The sequence below is a fragment of the Podarcis melisellensis genome (genome assembly GCF_964234715.1).
Source record: "Podarcis melisellensis genome assembly, chromosome: 2".
Lineage (NCBI taxonomy): Eukaryota > Metazoa > Chordata > Lepidosauria > Squamata > Lacertidae > Podarcis > Podarcis melisellensis.
In genome coordinates this window covers 21,439,595-21,459,068 of record NC_138529.1, presented here as the reverse complement: position 1 = coordinate 21,459,068, position 19,474 = coordinate 21,439,595, and the positions used below count along the sequence as shown (strand labels likewise).

General features: G+C 44.5%; 1 protein-coding gene across 2 annotated transcripts in view; it reads left to right on the top strand.

Moving 5' to 3' along the window:
• The first annotated feature begins 1,157 nt into the window (after positions 1 to 1,157).
• Positions 1,158 to 19,474, top strand: part of TEX2 (testis expressed 2) — a 92,383-nt gene continuing 74,066 nt past the window's right edge. Inside the window, exon 1 of one of the 2 annotated variants that reach the window (XM_081898531.1) lies at positions 1,158 to 1,301. The gene's annotated coding sequence lies outside the window, so the exon portion shown is untranslated. Of the gene's footprint in view, positions 1,302 to 1,358; positions 1,469 to 19,474 lie in introns of those variants that run through there. The other variant, XM_081898532.1, reaches the window with a different exon arrangement.

Sequence of the window (19,474 nt, the reverse complement as noted above, 5' to 3'; positions counted from 1 at the left end):
AATTCTGGAATGCCGGTAAGGCAAGTTTATACCATTGCCTATGGATGCCACATGGGACACAGGTGGCGCTGTGGGTTAAAGCCTCAGCGCCTAGGACTTGCTGATCGAAAGGTCGGCGGTTCGAATCCCTGCTGCGGGGTGCGCTCCCGCTGCTCTGTCCCAGCGCCTGCCAACCTAGCAGTTCGAAAGCACCTCCGGGTGCAAGTAGATAAATAGGGACCGCTTACCAGCGGGAAGGTAAACGGCGTTTCCGTGTGCAGCTCTGGCTTGCCAGAGCAGCGATGTCACACTGGCCATGTGACACGGAAGTGTCTCCGGACAGCGCTGGCCCCTGGCCTCTTGAGTGAGATGGGCGCACAACCCCAGAGTCTGTCAAGACTGGCCCGTACGGGCAGGGGTACCTTTACCTTTATGGATGCCACACAACTGCCAATGGTGGGCATGTGGGCTAGTCTAGGGTTACCATATTTCAAACAGTGAAGATCCGGACAGAAAAGTTGATGGGCTTTTTTTGGGGGGGCAAAGTTGTTGAGCCCGCTTTTCCGACTGGACTTAAAATAGTAAAGGTAAAGGACCCCTGACAGTTAATTGGAGAAATGTTGGAGGGGATGGAGTTGTGTGACCCCTGAGCCAAGGAGATAAGTAACCATACAACCTTTAGTAGACATCTGAAGGCAGCCCTGTAGATGGAAGTTTTTTTTTTTTTTAATGTTTAACGTTTTATTATGTTTTTACATATGCTGGAAGCTGCCCAGAGTGGTCGGGGTATAAATAATAAATTGATGATGATGCAATAGGACGCCCCTGTTTTGACCAGAGAAATAGTAATAATAATAATAATAGTGTTGGGAGGGCACGCTATTTTGTGCCTGGAGTTTCCCAGCGCTGAGGACGCCCTCTGCGCCTGCTTACAACGCCTTCTTCCTTTCTTTTTTTACTCCTAATCTCAGCCCTTCCTGCTGGATCTTGGGGCGCCCGGGCGGCACCGAAGCCCTGGCAACTGACAGCACCCCCGTCGGCTGCGAGAGTGCAGCCGGTTTTGCCCTTCTCTTCCTGGCCTTGTGTGCCTTTAACCGGGAAGCCGGCCTCCCCGGCAGACCCAGCCCATCGCCGGGCGGGGCTGCCCCGGCCGCCCGCCCGCCTTCGCCGCTCCTCTCTTCCCATAGCGCGGCCGCCTGACTTGGGCTGGCAGCGGCGACTGAACCGGCGCGGGGAAGAAGGGAGGGAGCCGTAGCCGCCCGCCCGCCTGCCTCCTTCGGGCAGTGTTGCGCCATGCGATGCCACGAGCTGCCGCACATCAGGTAAACGGGACGGAGCCGGAGCCGCCTTCCTGCTACCGTAGGGCAGCTCAAGGGGCATCTGCAGCAGCAGCCGAGGAGCCCGGGCAGAGAAGCGCTCCTGCAGCAGCCCGCCTGCTCGCCTCGCTCTCTCTGCGGCCGATGGCAGCGCGAGTGCTCCGGCCTCCGAGGTAGCAGAGCCGGCCTGGGCCTACGGCTTGCCGCCGGGGTACGAGGGAAGCGAGGGCGCCGCGCGTCCCCGGGGATTGCACGTGGCGCCGCCGCCGCGGGTTGGCGAGCCCACCGAGGCTGCCCGGGGTAGTAGAGGCGAGTAGGGGCTGCTTAGGGGATGCAATGGCCGTCGGTGGGGTGGGGTGGGGTGAAAGCGACTTCGAGACGAGGCTGGGCTCCGGCACCTGTTTTGCCAGGCTGGGGGAACGGAGAGGGCGCCTCTGAGCCTAGCAAGAGTGCGGCGGGGCTCTCTCGCCGCGACGGGAGAGTTCCGGGCTGCACCTCGGAAGGAGGTGTTGAACCTTTCACTTTGGCCTGCGGGGGCGGCTTGTTTGTTGACGTTTCCGTGGCGGAGGGGTGGCCTTTTCTTCTTCTTTTTTTCCACTTTCCCCGCCCCTCCCACGTACCCCGGGGAAAGTGTGTGAGGCGCTGCTGGAATTGGGGACTGCGAGGCTTAACCGGGACCGTGGCTCACTTCTCCTGGAACTTTTCTTCCGTCGGTCCTGAGATATTTGGAGCGCCTGAGGAAGAAGCAGCCTTGTGTTGCTGAAGACCACGAGTCAGGTGTTTGGGGAAGGAAGTAAGGTTGGGCCTGAGGGTGTGACCTTCTCAGGAAGGTTGGAGCTGTTCTCTATTCCGCCCCCCTCCTTAGGAATCGCTGCAAAGAGGGGGCTTGTCAACCTCTGTTTGCGCCGTCGGTTCTGGTAGGGAGGGGTGCCTTAGAAAGATGTCTTAAAGACGCCCCTTTAAACAAAACAGCTGCGAAGCGCGGAGTAGAAGGGGACTTTGGATAGCTGAGTTTCTGGAGAGTGCCCTCATGGGGTTAGTAGGCAATTTGATCTGGCAACAAGTTCCATCTCCCTCGAAACTCCCATTGTTCTAGGCGCATTTTGCAACCCAGAATTTCCTCAGTTACCCGTTTCTGGGTTCTGGGCGCAGTATTATTGCGCCTGAGATTTCCGATTAAAACTGCGGAGTGGAAGGAAAGGAGGACCTGCCTCCCCACTTCCAGCTACTTTCTGAAGACTGGAGAAGAGACCCTCTTAAGGATATTAGGAGGGTGGGCAAGGGAAGGACTAGACCATGTGGGAAATGAACATAAGATTTTAGCTGCAGTTCATTTATTTTCAGCTTTGTACTCTTGCTCTAAAACAGCACACCTAGACATTCCATTGTTGTGCCTGTTACCTCTGTTTAAGGTGCCCTTTAGCTCTTAGCTATAATATCTCCATTTCTAACACTGCCTCACAGTGATGGGGCAGATTTTGGATGGATATAGCAAAGAAGCAAAGCTTCTTCTGATGTTCCATGTGGATAGATAGACTCCAAAAGTCACAACTTCTTGGGGGTGTCAGCAAGCTGCAACCTTGCTGTATTGACAAGTGGGTTTAATGGGAGGGCTTTGATTTATTTCTCTTGTGGGTGAAGTTTATAGGCCTGCTGTGTTCAGCCACAGGAATGGCAAAAGAACACCTGATATTCTCTCTCCCTCTCCCTCTCTCCTTTTGCTGTGTGTTGGATTGGTCTATTTTGGTGTGTCTGCTTACTACATACATCTGAGTTCAGGCAGTGAGCAATGTCTGAGCACCAGCAAGGGAAGGGAGGGGCGACTGGCCTAGGCTCCTCACAAATATGGATGCTGTTGTGTTCAGTTGTTAGAGCTGAATTGGATTTTGATCTGCTTAGATTGTATAGCTTGTGGAGCCCTTTCTGATTTAAGATTTGGCCTTCTAAAGCTTTAAGGCCGTAGAAGTAGGAGGGACGTTGTTCAGGCAATCCTGCCTCCTGCACAGCTATCTCTGTGTTTCCTAAAACACTTCAAATTGGTAACGTGAAGTAAAAATAAATAAATCAAATATGCAGTCACTTTAGTAAAACTTCAGTTTTTAGTTACCAAAACTTTAACTCTCCCCTGCCCCCGGGCTAAAGAGTGGCTTTTAAAGTTCCGTGAGATAAGCAGAATACCAATTAACTTTTAATGTCATCGACAAATATGTATACTGTACCAGATAAATCATTTCAACCCATTTCTGGTGGCACCATCTCACAAAAGTCCCACTTGTAACTTCTGATTTTAAAGATGCAGAAAGGCATTTTATGTCAAATCCTTGCTGAACTTCTCACATGGATACTATTACCTATTGCTTTGTAATACTTCAAAGTTTTCTTAATAATAAATCAAACCAAGTCCCTCTCACAACCATGACATCAGTAAAGCTATATATTCCATGTGTTCTTGAATGGTTCCCCAAATACTGTCACTTTGTCTTGCTTTCCACTTGTAGGGCTACTTTCCACAAGAGATGCTTTGGTCAGTTTTAGAATGTCCCATTTGTATAGTTAATCTATTTTTTCACTTGTTCTAATATTAACATTTGTGCATACGTCTAGCTCATTATTATATGGAGTTGGATATGCTTAAGCCTTAAGGCCACTGATTTGAGTGGGCCTAACCGTGTCTAACTCTGCATAGCACTGAGCTGTTAGAAATACCACACACTATTTTCTAGGAGCCACAGACATGCCCTGTCTTGGAGGGCAATCTGCTACCATTTTGTGTTTTCAGGTTGCATGTTTAACTTTTGTAGGAAAAGGCTAACATTTATTCACAAGATTATTCAAACTTGGTAGCCACATTTCTGGGGGCTATCACCTGAATTAAAAATGGCTAAGTGTTTGACTCACTGAATTAACTGTGTTTACAAAACAGAGCTGTCTTGCATGCAGAAAGCCCTAGGCTAAGTCCCCAGCATTTTCAGGTAGGGCTGGGAGAGACTATGGGGAGCTGTTGCCTGTAGACGATAGCTGAGCTACTTGGACCAATGGTCTGGCCTGTTATAAGGCGGCAGCTTGTGTTCTTTTTAAAGTTTGAAATGATGATGCCATTTTGTTCATGATCTGTGTGTGTGTGTGTGTGTGTGTGTGAGAGAGAGAGAGAGAGAGAGAGAGAGAGTGAGAGAGTGTGCTTCCTGTTCTAAATGGAAGGGAGGGGGAAAATGCTGCTAAGTGGTTTCCCAAGATTATGGAAAGAGAAATAGGGAGTTTTAGTTAGAATCGTTCTGGAAGAACTAAGGAAAGGACAAGAAATGATGCAGTAAACTCAGTTGTCGATTGCTGGACATGTGAAGCACTGAAGAGAGATATCAAGGGCTGTAGATGAATAAAAATTCACCAATAATTTGAAATGAGAATGAGCAAAATGATAGGGTTCCTGAAGGCCACTCACCATCCCTTTTCTTTCTGTACTAGATAGGTTTGCCTTTCATCAAATTACTGTGGTTTTGCTTTCAGTCACAGGTACCTGACCTGTATTGTCCACGGCACTTGTCTACATTTTGGCCATGGCATATTAACTGTGTTATGTAATACAGAATTTGAGGACGTTCCCAAGAAAACATTAAAGATAGCTTTCCCTTCTAACAATGAGCTATAGATTGTAAGCCGGTTATATCACCCTTGAGAGGAGGCGTTCCATCTTCATTCAGAATTCTAAAAAAAGGCTGAAGTTGCGCAAGTGAAGACTAAAACTCTTTTTTATTAATACAGTATATAAAAAGTTGACATTCCTAATAGAAATGGGCTTAAAAAGAGGAAGAGGTAAAGTTGCCTTGTCTTTGCAAAGGGTTACTGGGTGGTGAAGACATTTACTGGAAAGTCCTATCCCACGTGATTTTTGTGGATTGTCGTGCTGCTTATTAGGGTAGAAATTTCCTTGCTTGGCTGTGTTAACTTGCTGTAAAATAGCACATGGTGGATAGAAATATAACAAGGTTGTCTGTGTTCCTTGATCTATGCACGTTTTCCATGCAATCTCACATTTCACTGAAGACTGAGTTCTGTCAAGGCACATGTCAGTTGTCCCCAATTTGATCTTTGGCTCAAAACTTTAATAAGTGAGGCATTGCAACACACAGGAGACCAGCCAGCAACTCTGGATTTTATTGTACTTACTGGGCATGATCCTGATTCAAGTTGCAGTGCAATCCTAAGGACGATTTATTGGAAATGTATTTAGTACAGTGAGGTCTTGCTCCTTGGTTGAGATGCAGCCATGGTGAAAATTGCCAGGAGAAAGCTGGCCGCGGGTATAAATTTGTGTAAGACTGGGGATCTGTCACGGATAAAAGTGCTTGTGTGTTTTATTACAAAGAGCGTAGTAGAAGAAGTTCATTATTGTGACGTTGACTAATGCAGCCTTGCAAGCCCCTTTCAGAACTAGCCCACATTGTAGTCCCATATTAAGGTAGGTAATTTGTGGCCCATCAGTGATAAAAATGCACTGTTCATATTTTTCAGAAGTTTTCGCGCCTGCTTGCCTTGATACAGTTCCTCCTTGCCAAAGCAGGCAGCTGCTTTCAAGCCTGGCAACATTTTGGATGGGAAATACAGGTTTAAAGCACTACTGCTGCCTTCCACCCCACCCTTCAAAGGGCAAATTGACCTGTGGCAGGCCTTTCTGTCTGGCCCCAGGCCACGTCCCTCTCCAACTTTGCTCTCTTAGGGTGCCTTTGCCAGGCTGGAATGTGTAATTGAACTCTGATATTGCCTCTTGCTTGCTTAGATGGAGGGATAGAGAGATTGTGCATGTGTTTGTGTAGGGAAAAAACTTGCTTTTCTGTGGCTGGAATGTGGCCTGCTGTACAGAGGCAAGAATCATGCAGATAATTGCCATGAAAACAGCACGGTTGTGGCATTGGAACATGACACAGGAGTGTGGAAAGGAATAAGTGCAAGTCAACCCAGCCAGATGGATGGGGTATAAATAATAAAATTATTACTAATATTAGTTTATGTGTAAGATGTGAAGATAGATTGGGGGAAATGACGAAATCAGTATGTAGGCTAGCTTCCCCTGCTCTGGTGTCTCCAGTTTTTTCTTGGACTACTGCTCCCATAATCCCTGATTGTAGTCTGTGCTGGCGGGAGATGATGGGGACTGTAGTCCAGCAACATTTGAAGGATTCTAGATTGGAGAAGGGTGATGCACACCATGATGAATAGACGATTATGAGGCGCACTGAGGAGTTCTTCCTTTAAACGAGGAATGGCCTCTGCCGCTCACTTTCAGCTAAGGTCATTGACCTTGTGTTGGCTTGTCGAAACAGCATCTAGGTCAAGCATCTAAACAGCCAATTGCCTCATCGCTAGTGGTGAGTAATTGCCTGAGTGATCCGGCAGCATGCTTCTGTAAACCAGTTGTTCTGTTTTGCTTTTAGGCCTACAAATGACTAACATAGCACCTCCTGTGCATGTATTTGCAAGGCTGATCTAGGCATTTCAAACTTGAATTCTAAGCACTGTTGTAACCCCTTCCGGTCAATCTATAAATATTGAATACTGTCCCATTCACTCAAAAGTTTCTTCTCTTAGGGTTATGGTGGAATTCCGAGTTGTGTGATTGCAATTGTTCTGCCCATACAGTGCTTCCCAAACTTAGGTGTCCAGCTGTTTTTGGACTACAGTTCCCATCATCCTTGACAACTGGTTCTGCTCGCTAGGGATGATGGGAGTTGTAGTCCAAAAACAGCTGGAGACCTAAATTGGGGAAACCCTGCACCGGTGCAAATATTTCAGCTTGTCAATCTCCCATCTCCTCTCTGTGAAAGCTGTTCTGGGAGTTCATCAAACACCCTTTTGGGGGGGCACAGGGCAGGTGAAGGGGGAAGTCCCATTAGCACAACTGTTTAACTGAGTCCACCCCTTTGTTTCTTCACTCCCATCATTCCCTGAGAAAAAATAGTGTGTTGGAAGACACCTTATACTTGCTTACTCATTGAACGAAATGAGACTTGCTTCCAAGGATTCTGTTGTGTGTTTACAATGTGTCGTGTGAAAGGTACCAAGAGAATGGTAGAATAGGGATAAACCTCTGGGAGACGGAGGAACTTGGTATACTCCTGAGCCGGCGACACCCAAGGTGGTGTTCCTCAAATGTTGCTGGACCAGCACAGCCAGTGATCAGAAACAATGGGAGTTTGAATCCCATTGTGGAATCCTGAGAGCACCACACTGGATACCTGATTTTGTGACTTGGCAGATGTGCAGCATCTCTTAAGAGCTGGCCCTGTCTTTGCTGAGTAACATGGCTTCACAATCTGGTTTCCGTGATCTTTATTCCCCGTGGAACACGTTAAATGGAGAACATAGATCACAAGGCACCAGCAAGCAACTAACTTTTAAGTGTGTGTTGCTGAAATACTGTAGAGGCTGCAAATGCCCACCCACCGCTGATTTCCCTTAATTTGATTATAGTGCGAGTTAGCTTGCATACATCAATACAATTGCATTCTGTCTTCGTACCTGCAAATATAGATGCCTACTCTTGCTGCCTCCCAGATTAATTGATGGAAAATCTCCCTTGCACAATTGCTTCCCTGCGAGGGAAGGAAGAAAAAGTGCTGCAGATTTGTTTCCAAGTGAATTCATCTTACCTAAACAATCTCACTGAGTAATTATGATTTTGTCAACACAATAATGTTTTACTATTAAGTATGATTCTGAAGTGATTTCTCCCATGATTTCTATGCATGGGAGAAGCGTAAACATGGACAAGCTCTTTTTTATATGTCATTGAATCTGGTTTTGGAGTAAGGAATTCCAGGTGCTTGGAGGGGTTATGAATATTCAAATTACACCTGAACCTTAAAAATGTTCTGCTTGGCCATCCCTGTGCTAGTCAAATCCCACTGCTTTTACAATTTGTATAGCACTTCATCCCCCAAGTGTTTTTATTGACATTTTGATCGAAGTCTCTGGTATTAAGTATCCCATTTACGGCAGTGGCTGTTCTGCAGTGCACATGGATTGCCACGAGCCATCTTTGTGGCTGATATTGTGAGAATGCAGTTTAAAATAAACTAGGCCAACAAACTGGGACTCAGTCTTGGTACGTGGCTCTCGGGTCCAAGAGTTCACCAGTTCTAGGCAGGGTTGCAGTCCCCCATGGCTGTTATCTGAAATTTCTGACACATGCTGAGCATTAAAACTACTGCAGAACTTTGACCAGCTGATGCTTCTTCACTGGGTGGAGTGAGTGAACTTAGAAACTGCACTGAGGGTTTTTTGTTTTGTTTTACAATCGAGTGGTATATAAAATTTATGAAATCATAAACAAATACATGTGCCAGGCGATGCTGGCCTTCTGGAGCATATTGGCTACTTGAATGCAGCCTCTCCCCTTTTATTGAAGTCACTAGAGACATTTAGTGAACAAATACAGGACTTCTTTGATTCTCTGGCTTCCATAGAAGCCAAGGTTCTTACCGGCAAATGTGTGTTTCAGACACACTTAGGTCTATCTAGCGCATGTCAGCCTCAGAAAATACATGTTGGCTTCTGCTTTCTTCTTTGCTTGTGTTGAGATGGTTATGTCTATCTGTTTGCTGGCCCACAACTTGGCTTCCAGCATGCCTCTGTAAACCACTTCCAGGTGATGTGCCTAGGCCTCTGCAGGTGGCTGAATGCAAGCAGCTCTTTCACTGTGGGCTGCCTGAGCTTGGCATGAACACAGATAAAATAAATGTTTCTGTGTGGCTGCCACATGCGGAACTGGCTGTGGAAACAGGTGCTAAGGCTCCCCGTTAGGGAGAACAAGGTGGCCGTCTCAGGTCATGATGGCAGGTGCTGGAGACAGCAGTGGAAGGGCCCAAATATTTTCTTCAAAGCTCTCTCACCTGTTCCCCTCTGCATTTCCTAAACTCCTCTGTTCTGCATCTCCTAAGATAGCTTGCTGCCCTTGGGTGCTGTGGAGGAGGTTGTTCCATCAGTTCATTCCGCTTCTGTATGTGGAAAAGGGTGGGGTGGGGGCCTTGTCCTTTGCCTTGAGTGGCAAAAAGTCTTGGGCTGGCCCAAGCCCAATATGGCGCTTTAAATCATGTTTGTCTTGTTGCAGAAAGCCGTGGAAATTGACAGCGGTTCTTGTGTCTGTTGTGAAAAGAGAAGTGTGATTTGCCTCTCCGAGAGAAGAAACTATTAAAATCAATGATTTCGGAATTGGGTGGCATAATCCATAGCTGTCAACTTTCACCTGTCCCGGGGACAGTCTACAGGATATCTAACAAAGCGGGAAGCAGCAGGAAATGCCACTGGAATAAGGGAATTTCCCCCCCAAAAAAGGGAAGGTTGACAGCTATGGCATAATCTAGTAAATGTTGATGTAGAACTGACATAGCGATATGAACATTCTTACTAGCTTCCACCATGCCCCTGTCCAAATATCTGTGTGATCCAGACATCAACAGTTTGACTTTGTTCTGTAGTCATATAAATTTATGGCAGAAGCAAGAGGAAAATATCCCAAGGTGTTGTATTTGTTAACGTGTTGTGCTTTTAGAGCTATTACAAGGGCATTTTCCTTTTATTACAGGGAGCATGCTGCCCGCCTGCCCTCACTTTCATATAAATTAATTGATAGGCCATGCTTATTTCTCAGTTGTGTTAGTACTCATTAACTTTCTTGAATATGGGATGTGGCTGTAGACAGAAATTCCCAGCCCCTTGTCTTAGGCCATTGAGAAGGTACAGCAGAGAGGGAATGTGATTGAGGATGCTAAATTAAGGACTATCAGTTCCTAAAGCCCATTTCCAGCTTGACGTTTGTGCAGCTTGATCTTAGCCACTTCAGCACTGAATGATAAGAGTATATTATCATCTTGAGGAACAGTTGTACCTTTTGGGATTGTTTCAAGACTTAGTTTGGGTCAAGCACAGAATGGCACTGTATAAAAGAAACCTGTCTCTTTCTAAAGCACCCAACTCTTGGAAGACAACTTCTTCACACAGAAATATTTGCCAGTGTTTATAAAGTCTTGCAGAGAAGTCATGTGGATGTTTTGGCCCTGGCACCCTGGGCTGCAGGCACACGCTGCAAACCTTATTTTAAAGGGCAGAGGTGGTAATTCCATAGAATTACCGGTACTTTAGATATGCTTAAAGGCTTGGGCTTGTTGTAAATAAAAAATATGCCCTTTTCCCTTATGGGGTATCCAAGAGCCCATATAGAGTCCTTACATATGTTCCCTATTGGTAGGAGAAAATAACAGAGGCCAACCAGAGAATATTGAGAAGCAAAGCAGCTAGTAAGCTTGATCTTTATTGATCTGTTGCAACAGGGTGCTCCCCTCATCCGCAGGAGAGGAAGAGGACCCACAAAAATGCTGTGCAAGGGCTTATAAAGACTTTTGAAATTCCCATCCTGTAGATCAAGACCACCCCCAGAAACATTATGCATACATCACAGAAGGGGTGTAACCTAAGACCCACCCCTCAGATACATTCCACCTACATCACAGAAATTTAAATGTTGTTTTTCTCTTGTCCTTGTTTATCTCCTGTCTGGCAGGTTACTTGATTGGATTTCCTGGGGAGCCTGGCCATTCTTTTGTAGTGATAAAATACTTATTTCCTGGGCCAGGTCACAGGTTCACACCCTATTCATATCTTAAATGTGTCCTTAAGACAGGATTTGTGAGGAAAGAGACAATGGGGAGACTTTTCCAGTTTGACCTTGCAGAGAAAACATTTGGTCAGTTTAGGAATCAAAATGGTTCCAGGTTGGCCTTCCTGTGTTGATCTACGTATGTGCGGTTATGAACATTGCCATATATCTAAGACCATAAAATTCCTATCACAGGCTCAACCAGCGGGATTCTGATCAGCTGGTTTCTGTATCGTAATTATGATTTTTTTCTGAAGCTCCCTTCAGTTTCAGAACACCCCTTTCAGTGGGAGGCCGAGGTGGTTGATAGTTCCCTGCGAAATGCAGCTTCAATGTCCCCTTTGGGTACCCAAGAGTGTTGATAGGTAATCCTGCTGTGCATTTAAATTGTAGTCTAGGTCGGAAGCTGTGGCCAGGTTTCCTTTGAGCTCTTGCAAATTCTGAGATGAGAACGAATCACCTGAAAATGCAAAAGTCTGTTCAAGTAGGCTGCTAGATGGAAGCGGTGTGTTTCTGGGAAAGCTGTTTATATCTTCTTGGGGTGGTGCCAGTTCAAGTAGGTGATACTTAATAGGTAATCCTGAAACCTGATAAAAGTAGAAACTGCTACTCTGGAATCTTTTGCCATCTCTTCTCACACAATTGCCTTTTCTTCTGTAAGCTGAGGACAAAAAGGGTATATGAGGTATTTTTATTTTTTTAAAGAAAACAAAATCTATGACTTAACCTTCTGCTTGATCTGAAAATGAGGATTTGCCTCTGTGAGTCATTAATACTGTTGGTTTTTAAAGGCCATGTTCTTTGATCCTGTTCAAGGCAGGCCAGTTTCAATTATGCTGCACTCTGTGCTTTGTCTTACGAGGCAGGGGCTGGCAGAAAGTAGGTTTTGATCTGGCGTGATTCGTAGTAAATCGGCACAGATTCCTGACTCTTGATTGTTTTAGCCATATCAGCAGCAAAGTTAACTCCCCTCGTTCCCTACACTAAACTGCAGAAATGAATGAAGTTTGGGGGATGATTTTTTGTATGAGCTCTGTTCATATCTGGAACTGGAATTCTGGAATTCTTAGTGTGTGCAGTTTTGCATCAGGCACTGATTGATAGATCTTAAGCAAATAATAATACTTTTATTGTTCGTATCCCTCCCATCTGACTGGGTTGCCCCAGCTGCTCTGGGGACAGCTTCCAACATACAGTGGTACCTCGGCTTACATACGCTTCAGGTTACGTACGCTTCAGGTTACACACTCTGCTAACCCAGAAATAGTGCTTCAGGTTAAGAACTTTGCTTCAGGATAAGTACAGAAATTGTGTTCCAGCGGTGCGGCGGCAGCAGGAGGCCCCATTAGCTAAAGTGGTGCTTCAGGTTAAGAACAGTTTCAGGTTAAGAACGGACCTCCGGAACGAATTAAGTACTTAACCCGAGGTACCACTGTATACAAAAACATAATAAAACATTAAACGTTGAAAACTTCCCTATACACGTCTGCCTTCAAATGTCTTATAAAGGTTGTATAGTTACTTAGCTCCTTGACATCTGACAGGGAGGGTCTTCCACAGGGTGGGTGCCACTATTGAGAAGGCCCTGCTGGATCACATGTTGTAAATAAAAATGTCCCTTTTTCCCTTATGGGGTATTCAAGAGCCCATATAGAGTCCTTACATAGGTTCCCTATTGGTAGGAGAAGATAACAGAGGCCAACCAGAGAATACTGAGAAGCAAAGCAGCTAGTAAGCTTGATCTTTATTGCAACAGGGTGCTCCCCTCATCCGCAGGAGAGGAGGAGGAACCCAGAAAAATGGCACGCAAGGCCTTATAAAGACTTTTGAAATTGCCACCCTGTAGATCAAGACCACCCCCAGAAACATCATACATACATCACAGAAGGGGTGGAACCTAAGACCACCCCTCAGATACATCATACCTACATCACAGAAAAGGCGAGAAATTTGAATGTTGTTTTTCTCCTGTCCTTGTTTATCTCTTGTCTGGCAGGTTAGTTGATTGGATATCCTGGGGAGCCTGGCCAGTCTTTTGTAATGATAAATACTTAGTTCCTGGGCCAGGTCACAGGCTCACACCCTTTTCAAACACAGACATACCCTTAAGACAGGATTTGTGAAGGAAAAGACAATGGGGAGGTTTCCCACTTTGATCTTACAGAGAAAACATTTGCTCAGTTTAGGAATCAAAATGGTTCCAGGTCGGTCTTCCTGTGCTGATCTATGTATGTGCTTGGTTGGTACGCTTATGAACATTACCATATATCTAAGACCTCAAAATTCCTATCACACACACCAAGGTTCTAGTATACTGTTCTCAAAGTGGCCAACCAAAGAACCATGGGAAGCCTGCAAACAGAACATTAGCACAATAGCCCTTTTCCCGCCTGGATTTCCCAGCAACTGGAATTCACCGCCATACCACCTCTGATGCAGTACACAGCTATCATGACAAGTAGCTGCAGATAGCTTTATTCTCCATGAATTGATCACCATTAGGTTCTAGTAAGAAAAATGAAGTAGATCCCATAAGCCTGAAGTCTATGGTGTTATTCATCTCTGCAGTAGAATGAAAGCAGCATGCTCCGCAGCAGGAAGCAAAAGCATTATATTGATGGATGAAGAAATCAACGTTTACCCTTGTAGATATGCTAGATTTACTGAGGTCTGTTTTATGCATGCAGCAGAATGATATGGTAGAATGGACTGTATGATTTCTGGCTGCATGTGGAGGAACTCGCCCACCAGAGGAACTCCCTGCAAGCAAAACAAAAAATAGGGCATCTGCGAAAGAGTCTGTAGGCCCAGCCCTTCCCTGGTCTCCTAGTTTTCTGCTTGCTCTGGAGTCTTTTATGTTAAGGGGGCATTCGAAACTGTGAGCTCACACCTGCAAATTGAAGTGGTATCATACAGTGGTACCTCAGGTTACATACGCTTCAGGTTACAGACTCTGCTAACCCAGAAATATTACCTCGGGTTAAGAACATTGCTTCAGGATGAGAACAGAAATCGCGCAGTAGCAGCAGCGGGAGGCCCCATTAGCTAAAGTGGTACCTCAGGTTAAGAACAGTTTCAGGTTAAGTATGGACCTCCGGAACAAATTAAGTACTTAACCTGAGGTACCACTGTATTTGCAATGTAGCTGCTTTCCTAAAATGGCAAAAACCCTCTCTCTTGAGATACTAGGCTTGATTCTGCAATATGTGCTTCTTTTTAACCCAGTGGTTCAATGGACGGAAAACCTATCAGTTGTTGCAGTGTATAAAAATGAGCCTTTCCCAGGCAGTAACAGACTAGACACTCAGACATTTGTACTTCATATATGGAACAGTTTCTCTCCCTCCCCACTTACGGTTGTATGACTGTGTCTTTATAATTTCTCTCCTTATTGGATTGCCTTTGCCTTTGATAGTTTGTTTTTCCTTATTGTAACTTTACAAAATGAAAAATAAAAAGTGTGCGTGCGTATATAATACATATTAAAAGACGTGCATCCTTTAAAAAGGGGGCTGACTCTAAGCTCAACCTTGTTGCAATGCAGATGCCAAAAATATTCAGAGCAAACTTAATATTAACACTTAATAACGTGACTTCCTTGTGGAGATCGTATGATGATGTTGATGAGGATTTTTTGCCTGAGGTGTATTTTTAAATAACTGCAGTTTGCAGCATTGGGGAAAAGAGGCTGCCAACAGAAATACCAAACATACTGAACTTTATTTTTTGTTAGTGTTACGGAATATAGTACTTCTGTTGTTGGGCACTGCTAGCTATTTCTCCTTTTCCACCCTTTGCCTGGTATCTTGTGTCTCGCTTGCTCTAGAGGTGTGTAACTGTGGACAGAGAGAACTCGTCAAGAATTGGTAGCCTGTCTGCAGAACGGGTCTTGCTATGTTATAAAGTATTGTATTGTATTTTTCCTTGGTGCAAAATTTCCATGGAAAGCCCCATTTTCAAGTGTGAACTCCCAATGGAAGGAGGGTTGATCACTTCCCTGGGAAGAACCTGCGCTGACTTCAATGCACCTTCATAACCCACTTGGTTATGAAGCTGCAGTTTTCAGGGTGTGAAGAGAATTGAAGTGATTGGATTTTGTGTGTGTGCCCATGGAAGGGCTGGTCTACAAAAACACTTAGCAGGGGGCCTATGCTCTGAATTATCTTTCTAAATATGATAAAAGAGTCCTGTTACCCGTGCGCTGACGTATACAGTGGTACCTCGGGTTAAGAACTTAATTCATTCCGGAGGTCCGTTCTTAACCTGAAACGGTTCTTAACCTGAGGTACCACTTTAGCTAATGGGACCTCCCGCTGCCGCCACACGATTTCTGTTCTCATCCTGAAGCAAAGTTCTTAACCTGAGGTACTACTTCCAGGTTAGTGGAGTCTGTAACCTGAAGTGTCTGTAACCCGAGGTACCCCTGTGTTGAGGATTATCCTGGGACAACCAATAGCGTCTCCACCCCCATCGTTCAGCCCGGACACTGAGGTCCAGCTCCAAGGGCCTTCTGGAAAGGTGGCATCCAATGATGCATCTAAGCCCTTTTGAAACATCTGGGAACCAAATGAATGGCTAGAGTGGTATGATGCCTCCCGTTCCCTGCATTCTCCAGGGTTCCAGAATACAGCTGGTACAGGAATAGCCTCTCTTCATTGATGAATAATGAACGTGGAGTTGGGACAGTAAGACAATCCTGCTCCACACATTTTTTTTGCATGGGCATTATCGCTACACATCAGGAAAGAGCTATTGTCTTCTGAAACTATTGATTGCACCAAATAACATATTTTGTGTGAGAGAGGGAGCCTTGCATTCTTTCTAAGGTCTTAATAATAGAATCATAGAGTTTTAGAGTGGGAAGAGACCCTGAGGATCATGTAGTGATCATGTACTGCCCTTCAAGGCAGGAATATGCAGCTGTCCTATGCGGCAGCGAGACTGGTGACTGGGAGCGACCTCCGAGACCATTGGCTCCTACATTGGCTCCCAGTACATTTCCAAGCACAATTTGATGTGTTGGTGCTGACCTTTAAAGCCCCAAATGGCCTCGTCCCAGTATACCTAAGGAGTGTCTTCACCCCCATTGTTCAGCCTGGACACTGAGGTCCAGCTCCGAGGGCCTTCTGGCAGTTCCCTCCCTGCAAGAAGTGAGGTTACAGGGAACCAGGCAGAGGGCCTTCTCGGTAGTGTCCCCTGCCCTGTGGAACGCCCTCCCATCAGATGTCAAGGAAATAAGCAACTATCTGACTTTTAAAAGAGATCTGAAGGCAGCCCTGTTTAGGGAAGTTTTTAATGTTTGATGTTTTATTCTGTTTTCAGTCCTCTCTTGGGAGCTGCCCAGAGTGGCTGGGGAAACCCAGCCAGATGGACAGGGTATAAATATTATTATTATTATTATGCATAAAACCCCAATAGGGGTTCTTTTCTATGTTTCTTTTGTCCTTTACTGTAGAGATAGCTATTGAAGCTGCTGTTTCAGTACACTTTAGGCTGTACTTCTGGAAAATCTTGGTGTAGGAATCTGTCTCTGTATTAGAAGGTCATTGGATTGTTATCAAGCAGTATCAGAAAGGACGTCTTGCTTGATGTGATGAGTTTCTCTGCCGTTCAGGCGTTTGAGTACCGTGTGGACCTCTGGCTTTTGACCATTATCACCTCCTGCTACTTAAAGGAAATTAATCCTGCAGAAGCAACAATATGAAACCTGTCTAGCTGCTTCAGATCTGGTTAGAATGCCTTTCTAGGACTAAGTGTACTTCCAAGGCAGTTGCTGCTGTCTCTTACGCACCTCCCTTTTAAAAAGTAGGTTCCACTCTTTAATATTACAATAAAAATTTCCACACTTCTTGTACACAGAAATGCATGGATCGGTTTTTACAGTGCATCTAACTGCATGCTCGTAATTTTGTGCCACAGAACCATTGGATTAAACTTTAAGGCAAGTTAGACATACAAATGTGTAGTACTATAATTGTATATTTTAAGATAGTTATTTGATTCTGCTCTTCTGGATTTGTAGATTTTAGTTATTTTTATTGGATGGATTGGTATTGAACACCTATTCCCAATAGGTTCAACTTGCTGTTCCTTGTGCTGTGGCTTAATTTAACCCTGCTATTCAGATAAGTCGAGGTTTTTTTACTAGGTAGATACTTTGATTGACATGGATATCTGCAAGTGAGCTCTGTATCTGTTTGGTCTGTGACATAATTGATGGCCTAACAATGACATAACTGTATGAGTTGGGATCTCCTAACTTGAAGGATCGCCTCTCACTGTATAATCGTGCCTGGGAGTTAAGATCTGACATTGGGGCATAGGCAGGCCCTCTCTGTTGTGACACCCCAGCTTTGGAATGCCCTGCCCCTTGAAATTTGGCTGGTGTCTATCATTAGTGTCATGTAGATGTGACCTTAAAATGTGGCTTTCTATGCTTTGAAGATTGATAGTAGTGTTTGGGTGTGATAGGTTTTGATAGACTATATATTTTCACCTGTGAATTTTATTCTGTGAGGATGCTTTTTAATGGACATTGCTGTTCCCTGTCCTGAGACTTTTGGATGAAGGATGAGATACAAACATTTTAAATATAGAACTACAGTTTTCCTTATCTAGCAGATATTAGACATGGGAACATTCTTGGGCGGGGATTGGGGAGACAAACTTATTGTTTTGACTGCTTCTATTTATTTTGCTGATATTTTCCAAGTCTGTTTTCTACAGTATTTTTAAGATGGCCTAGAAGAACAGTCTGGAGCGTTCAAACATAAACAAAACAGAAAAGAGAGCAAAATGCTCACTCTATATTTACACCTCCTGGGAGCAAAACATTATGAGTGGAGAAAAAATCCTTAGAAATAACATTTCCCAATATGTTTTTGAGTTAGAATCCCAGAAATCTTCATCGTTTTGGGGAAAAGAGCAAGTGAATGTTATTGAAAAGATGTGGAACACCTTGAGGTAGAATGTTCTCCCTAAATGGATTTTCTTTCTACTTGGATTCATCTGTCTCACTTATTCACTAAGCCCAGGCCTGCAAAGCTAAACTAATACACCAAGCACCTTCATGCCATTCTCTGAATGAAGAGGGTGGTGGTCTGTGTTCAGACATTCAGTTTAGCGGGATAACTGTTGACACTTTTACGATTCCACTGAATGCAAAACTCTACAAATTGTCAAATTCAATGTGTTCTCGTGATGGTCACACAAACAAAGGTTGTTTGGGGCCAGCAAATTTGAGAATATAATTTGAAGATGACTTGCGTTGTGCTGTGTTTCGTTATGCCTAAACTTGGCATCCTGACTCAATTTTAAGTTTGTTTAATTGCTTCAGGCTGCCTCCCCCCCCCCAAGCTGCCTGCCTGGGTCAGAGAGACAAAGGGAGAAGGACTCAAATGAAACCACACACTGCTTAGAGTGGATCATTGGTTCATTTTGGAGACATCTCTTCTCCCTTCCTCGTTCTTGTTGGCAACAGATCTCTTTCTCCATCCACTTCCAAACTCTCCCTCTCTAGCCTGGCTGTGCATCAGCTTTGCAGCAGATTTTTTAAAAAACAATTTTGGGATAAAATATATGGGATAAATGAAAAAAAAAAAAAAATCAAGTGCCATTTACCCATATCTAGCAATGCCTATATATTGAAAGCATCACTTTTGCTGTTAGTAAACCATGTCAACAATTGTAACAGATGCAGTTGAGCAGCCGGAAGAAAGAGCAGAAAGGGTATATGAGCTTTCATGGGCTGGGGGCACCTGTGAATAGGAGAATGGGGGAATTCTGGACCAGTTGCCACCACCCTGCTGCTGCCCAAGGATCTTGCAAAGAGGAGTAAAAGGTCTTCACAGATAAGGTTCATGTTCCCCACCCTTTTTCTGCAGCAAGCTGATAAGAGAATACCTTGTTGGTCATTGCGGCAATGCACAGTTCTTCCGTATATTCACACCGCAGGTGAGGGCACAGCAAGCCAATGTTAGATGACACAAACCAATGCTTGGCCACGTTTACGTGCCACAGTAAGCCATAAACTCAGCAAAACAAACCACGACTAGAGGAAGTTCCAATGAAAGAAGAATGGGCACAAAAACTTAGGGAATATGCAGAAATGGCGAAACTTACCGGAAAAAAATAAGAAATCAAAATAACAAACTTTTTAAACAAAAGAATGGAAATGGCTTATTGAATATTTACAAACAAACTGTAAACAGATAAGGACCTTGGCGGGATTGTTGCAGTAACCTGCCGTTTCATAAGAGCATACATTTAAAGTAGACGAATAAGTTTAGTTAATTTAGAATCTGCAGGAAATGTAAAAAATTAATTTAAGGAACCACAGGAAGAAGAGGAGGAAGGAAGTTGAGTTTTGCAATGTTAGAATGATCCTAAAACTATTGAAATACATATAACTGAAAATCATAAATACAAAATTAAAAAATAACAACCACAAACCACGATTCAGAAGTAGCTGGTGACAGTAACTTGTTGGAACTATTTGTGTGTTTACCTGTGAGTGCTGGAGGACATTTCT